General features: G+C 37.2%; 1 long non-coding RNA gene across 1 annotated transcript; it reads right to left on the bottom strand.

The window, feature by feature from the left end:
* Positions 1-1,528: 1,528 nt before the first annotated feature.
* LOC144564605 (uncharacterized) lies at positions 1,529-6,853 on the bottom strand. The gene is made up of 4 exons (XR_013514669.1): positions 6,740-6,853; positions 6,394-6,579; positions 6,122-6,311; positions 1,529-1,898 (listed from the first exon to the last, which is right to left on the bottom strand). It is a non-coding gene; the product is annotated as an uncharacterized LOC144564605 (long non-coding RNA).
* Between the last annotated feature and the right edge of the window lie 140 nt (positions 6,854-6,993).

Below are 6,993 nucleotides of genomic sequence, written 5' to 3'. Positions count from 1 at the left end.
CCTGGTGCGGAGGATTTCTCTTTGTTTTATGCCGTTTATGCCGCTGTATTGCAAAGCTCCGTTCGCATTTCTGATTCAATTAGTTCCATTGTTCTTTATTTCTTGTTTCACTCTTTGATTCTTGCAATTGCAACTTAGGATTGTTTCAATTATGAAATATATTATTGGATGCAGTTTGAAGATGCCTTCTTTTGTTCCACTTCTGTTTAATGAACTTAAGCGGTAGTACGTTTCTCATAGGGTTTCTTGCTTTCATTTGGAAATTTCATGTCAATTTCAGATTTTATTTCAAGATAAAAGGAAAATAGAAGAGAAACGAGAATAAATACACTGATGTCTTTTTCTTTGCTAAGGCAATTGTCGGGTGTTGTAAGGTACATTTACTAACTATTGCTGGGTGGTGTTTATTAGAACAGATGTTACTGGTATCATATCTCACTAGATGAGGATGACAATTCCCTCACTAAAACAGAATTAGTAATAAATTAGACTACATTGCCCTGAACATTTTATCTTGATGTCAGTTCCTTACCAGTACAGAATGACGACTGGTCACATCCCAATATCCCATGAATAGAGTTAAGTTCATTCCTCATCATTTCATTCAAACACAATTACAATTACAGAATATATACTTTGTGCTAATTTCCTTTTTCTATTGCTTCTTTACCCTTTCTGAAAGCGGAGATACGTGACATGGTTGGTAGAGGATGTGAGCAGAAAGAGAAAATTAATACTTTTTGACCGAATCCTATTTAATGTCCTTGAGGCTTTTAAAAAAAATCTCCTTTACCAAATTTTCCAGGGGCACACATGGAAATGTCCTCACATGTGTACCAAATTAAAAAATAAAATCTCCTTTACCAAAGTTTACCTAATTCTACCCCGGTACGGTACCAGTCGTGCTATTATGCATCACTATTTTCTGGTATTAATTAGAGTATGTATAAAATTGATAACTTTTTCAAGCAAAGTGATTTGGGCTGCACCATAGCGCTTTACTAAATCTTAGAAATTAGTGTATTGGAATGTAAATTTTAGTTTCTATATATATTTTTATATTTCACAGGGCTTTAGTTAGTTTTTCTTTTTCAATCCTTTGGGGTACTAGTGTAAAAGAACTGGTTCTAATTTGTTAATTGATTTTTTTTTGCTGTTATGCATCACTATTTTCTGGTATTAATTAGAGTATGTATAAAATTGATAACTTTTTCAAGCAAAATGATTTGGGCTGCACCATAGCGCTTTACTAAATCTTAGAAATTAGTGTATTGGAATGTAAATTTTAGTTTCTATATATATTTTTATATTTCACAGGGCTTTAGTTAGTTTTTCTTTTTCAATCCTTTGGGGTACTAGTGTAAAAGAACTGGTTCTAATTTGTTAATTGATTTTTTTTTTTTTTTGAGGATGTTGAGAGAGCTTACTGCCATGTCTACCATTGAAAAATAAATAAAAGTTTCTTATGTAAGCTTATATTCAGAATCATATTGTTGATTTCAAAATCGTAATTAGTTTATGACTTGATCTACAATATTATCTTTTTGCCTATGACTTGAAGAAGAACCATTTTCTCTTGTGGAATGCAGTTTAGCATTAGGTCCTGAAACAGATTCTTTCAACTAAAATAAAAAGGAAAGAAAAATGAATGAAGCAAGGTTATAGTCAGAAGAGAGATTCATTTTGTCAACACAAGGTATTTAGCTGGTACATGATTGAAGAACCTAATCCGGTGGTATGCTGGTCTAGCTATTGATTTGACCTTTTTCAGGTTTTTAATTGCAGAAATGCATATTACCCCGAACTAATTTAGGTTATTTGGATAGCACTTGTGGTGGTATGTTGAATCCCAACTTCTCTGTTACCGTGCATTCAGAAAAGACACCAGTATTTTCCACCTAACAGAAAAAACAGCTAAGTTAATTACCAGTTGAATAGAGGGTTTTGGCAATGTTGATCTCTTCTGTGAAATAAACTGTCTTATGTGATTGCTAACTAGTGCAATGTTGTTTGAGCAACAATCTTTTTCGTTTATTTGACTAATTTGCAAAAACATACAATTATTGAATTTTACGATGTGTTTTATTTTTGAAAGATATATAGGTTCAAGTCGAATGAAATTGCATTATAGAATACTTGGACCGAAGAAGTCATGAAGACACTTATCAAAAATACAAATTGTAAAATAAAAAATTTGGTAAATTATGTTTGAGGCTGTTTAAAACAAGAATAAAACGTTGGTAACGTTTTATGCTTGTCAGAAGTAACAAGTTGATCAAATTCAGAAATATGCTAAAACGTGGTAACGTTTTATAAACATTGTGACGATTTATAAACGTCATAACGTTATATAAACGTTGTAACATTTTAGAATTGACAGAACTACTGAAACACAGCTGTACAGAATCAACTTGAAATGTTGTAACGTTTTAGGAATGTCAGAACGTTAAGTACAGCTGTTTCAAAGATAAAATTTGAATTTAAACGTTGCAACGGTTACACAAAACGTTGTAACGTTTTAATTAAATTTGAGCTTCAAAAAACATCTATTTTTGATCAAGTTTTTACAGTTGAAAACGTTACATAACATTTTATAAACGTTATAACGTTTTGCTGAGCTGTCAAAAAATTAAAATCCTAATTCGCACTTTGAACTAAAACGTTGGTAACGTTTTAGGTCAAATAGCTCATTTTTTAGGTGACTCTATAAATAGGGGTTTGGGCTTTCTTCCCAAATTATCTCAGCCGACCCTAATCTTCTAAAAAGCGATTTTCTGAGAGCTTAGCTTACTTCATTGTTATGAGAGCTTAAAACTTCAAAATCTCTCAAACAACCTCAAACCTACTTCACTAATCTCAACTTAGATTAGGTTAGAGTGATCTATTGAGTGTTTCTCTTGAGTAGCTTGAACTAAGAGATCTTGTTCTCATCTCTTTGAGTTGGTCGTTTGACTTCCCGCTTGGTGTGTAAGGACTCAACGGTTCACAAGTTGTAATCTTTTCGTATTGGGTAATAGAAAGGCGCACTACTTGAGGTTGCACTTAGTATAACATGCAATTAGAGATGCTGTTACGTTACGAAATTTTTACAATTAAATTAAAATGATTTAAAAGAAAGAATCAAGTTAATTGTGTTAATAAAATGGAAGTTTAAACCTTAATTAAGGTTTCCCTAAATAAGTAAGTTAATTGTGAATTGAAATCGCGTCGAAATTTCGAGATTTCGGAACTTTATAGACTCAGTGCGGATGGAGTCCATCCGCAGTGCGGGTAAGGGTCCATCCGCAGTGCGGGCAAGGGTCCATCCGCAGTGCGGGTGGGGTGCATCCGCACTCATTAAAATTCTGTGTTGGTCCAAAAATCGGCTAAGTAGTGAGTGCGGATGGGGTCCATCCGCAGTGCGGGTAAGGGTCCATCCGCAGTGGGGTAAGGGTCCATCCGCAGTGCGGGTGGGGTTCATCCGCACTAGGCTCGGATTTTTCTTGAATTTGGTCTGAAAACTTTCTAAGTCCCGAGTGCGGGTCAAGCCACCCGCAGTGCGGATGGGGGCATCCGCACTCAGGGTGATTTTTGCCCTAAAACTCAAATCCAACCTTCTCTCTCTCTCTCACTTCACCATTTCCCCATTTCTAAGTTATTTTCGTCCAAGAGAGAAGGAAAAGAGCCCGTGAGTTTCCGTTTCTTTCAGACTCCCGATTGTTGCGAGAAATCGAGTTTGGAACCGAGAAAGCAGCCGAGGATCTCTCCAAACCCTTCTATTTGGTATTTCTTTCTCTCCTTATTTCTTTCGAAAACTCGAATTTTCTCGATTTCTCAGATTCTCGTTTTAAACCCGAGATTTGTGTTCGAATTGCTCGAGGACTAGTTCCTCTACACTCCTTACTAGTTTGTTTGCCAATCTTTTTCCCGATTTCTTCCGATTTATGAAATCTGATTTCTAGGGTTTCGTTCCAAAATTGAAAGTTGGCATAATCGTGATTTGATTTGCTTAACCCGACCAATTAGACTTGTAATCGGTAGGGTTGCCTCCTGATCGTGATTTTTTAGAACATTTAACGGCTGATTTGAGGTTTTGACCAAATTAGGGTTAACCAAATGGTAAATTGAAATGAACCGAGAACCAAAGTAGTGAAACGGTGATTGATGGTCACCAAATGGAGAGTTGTATGGTCCAGAGGACCTAGATGAGATTTTGTGTAGTTTTAGAGGATTTTGGTAAGAAAGAAGGAACCGAAAAGAATTGATTTGGGACTGTACCAACCCTAAGTAAACGTATGGACCACTGAACCCGAATTAAACCAAGTAAACGTATAATATAGGTGTAGGCTCGGTCGAGCAAGAACTTGCTAGACAATACGAGACGTCCGATCCTTAAGCTAAGCGGTACGCTCGTCATAATAAGGTGCGGGATTCTTGGACTTGTTTGATACTTTATTTTCAGGAATTAAACTGTGTATTCGTTTGTCATGTTGAATATCATTGATTGCATCACTGAATTGCGTAGAGCATTTGCATAGCCCAATTAAATTAAACTCGAAGTGATCTGAATTGAATGATTTGCATGCTGGTATGGTTATAGGTTATGTTGATCTATTGTGATCTGATTTTGATTGAAAGTCACCACGAACTGTGTATGTGAATGTATGTGAATGGATTTACGAAGTTAAGCACTTGGATCCAATGAATTTGCCAAGTCGGGCTGTATGCTGACTTGGATTCCCAGGATCCTAAATGGCCTTAGGTGAACGGCCCTCGATATTCCCAGTACCGGTTGGGACGAGGGAGGGTGATTATGTTATGAGATGTGTGATTGGAAATCGTGGTTGACTTGTGTAACGTCTATGGCTCGGTAGCATTTTCCTACGTGTTAATGCATTTGAACGGTCGATTGAATATGACGAATATTGGAAACGATTCTAAAGTGGATTTTCTTTACATGATTTGAACCAGACCTTAATAAACTGTTAAGCCAAGCGGTTGCAGATGGGTGTCAGATAAAGGGTCCAGCGGTTGGCCATCTGTAGGTGTCAGTAACCCTACAGATGTGGGTTTGATAAAGGTTCAGCTCGAAAGAACATCTGTAATTGCTACAAGCCCTACTGAACTGAGTTAGGAATCGAGTTAAGCCAAAATATATGTTGTGTTTGAGATTCATCTTGGAAATTCCGTAAACTGTGTTGCAGGTTGATTTAACTGTTGTCGTGCATTGGCATTCTGTTATTTATGTTTTCTTATATAACTGTTTGCATTGTTGTTGTTTGGGTTTCATTATTGAATATAGAGTTTGATTGCAAGTCCAATAATTCAAATGTGGCAAATTCGCACTGAGAATTTATTCTCACCCCCACCTTCCCCGTTATTTTACAGGTATTGGTGCGACTGATTCCGGAGAGGCACGAGAGTAGTAGGCCTTAGTAGCTTACCAGTATATGACCCTAGATATCTTTTGTTGTATAGATTTAGGGTAGGCCTCGTGGTTGGTATCCGGATGAGATACTTTTGTTGTATTATATGCTGACCAGACTGTGTACTCTGATATATATATATTAGAAACTTGTTTGAATTGCTTGTTGTTTGGTTTGAAATGTGAGTAGCCTTGTAAGCATACACGGCGTTGTATGCTTACGGCGGGGGACTGTTACGACCCGTGGCCGCGGGGTGTGACAGATGCACTTAGTATAACATGCAATTCTACTTCCTGAGGGTTGACATGGATCTGTAAGCTGACAAATAACATAAGAAAAAGAAAAATTTAGTTATACCAAATAATCAGTTAAAGAATTACCCTTTTTAAATTTAATTTGCAAGTAACTTAGAATACTATCATACACTCGATATAACATGAAAATTATCCTGCTCTATCATACACTCAATATACTCTCATACTCTCTCTGCGCCAATTTTTTCAGCCTTTTTCAAATTAAAACAATTATTGGGTTCCATAATGAATTAATGCTAAATAGTTACAATTTTTCAATGATACAAATGCAATGCTGATGATGTCGGGCAAGCTGAACTTGAGATACGTCATTTTGGAACTTAGGTTTTAATTTGAACTGAACAGTGCAGTTGGGACAGATACTGGACACAACAACTGAAGAGTTATATTAAATTCACGTACCCTTTTGAAGTTGTGACAAAGAAAGTCCAGAGTGGGTTGAGATATGTCTATAGCAGTAGCAGCAGTCGTGTTATCCTTGGTATCTACAATACCTCTACCTGTACTGGCGCATTCCTATATCTCAACGCAAGTCTCTCTTGTACCGATTGAGGAGCATCGGTGTAAAAATTGGGAAGTCTATTGACCAACTCTGAAATAAAAGAGAGTTAGATTATCAAAAATGTTGTGAAATGAAATGAAATGAAGAAAAGGAATAAAGGAATTAAAGCTACCTTTTAGAAGAGGAAGGTGGGCTTTGGAGTCAGCTAGGGTTTCAATGATGTAGTACCATCCCAGAGACCAAGGGGAAGGGGAAGGTGAATTAGGCGGGGGCTCAGCCTCAGTTGAATCAGCCTTAGGGGAGGTCGGCGGTGAGGGAGAGTCAGGCACGGACCACGACGAGTTAGACATTTTGGTGCCTTCAATGGAAACAATTATGACAATTTAACACCTTTAAAACCCAGTAATGTAATTCACATAAATGCAATTTAACAGCTTTAAAAAAGAGAGTGTGTACATCTCATCTTAACACTAAAGTCATTTACTAGATTAAATACTCGAGCGAGGTTAAAGATCTACCTACAACGATCAACACCTGAGCCTGAGGGATCAGATCAGAGAAAGTGCAAAAAAGTCTGAGGAATCGTTGGCGATAGCGGAGGAGGGCTGCTTGGTTGGGTGTAGGCTCGGCGAGCGAGAGAGAGAGAGAGAGAGGGGTGGGATCGATTGGCTAATTTGCGGGAGAGGGGATAATAAGGTTTAGGGTTCTTTTTTCTACCTCCGAATCCCCTAAAGCAACTCAACCTTTCAGTTTAAATCCAGACTGTCCCATC

The sequence above is a fragment of the Carex rostrata genome, chromosome 13, assembly GCF_964058835.1.
Source record: "Carex rostrata chromosome 13, lpCarRost1.2, whole genome shotgun sequence".
Taxonomy (NCBI): Eukaryota; Viridiplantae; Streptophyta; class Magnoliopsida; order Poales; family Cyperaceae; genus Carex; species Carex rostrata.
The sequence above is the reverse complement of the archived record's forward strand: the minus strand, read 5'-3'. Positions and strand labels throughout refer to the sequence as shown.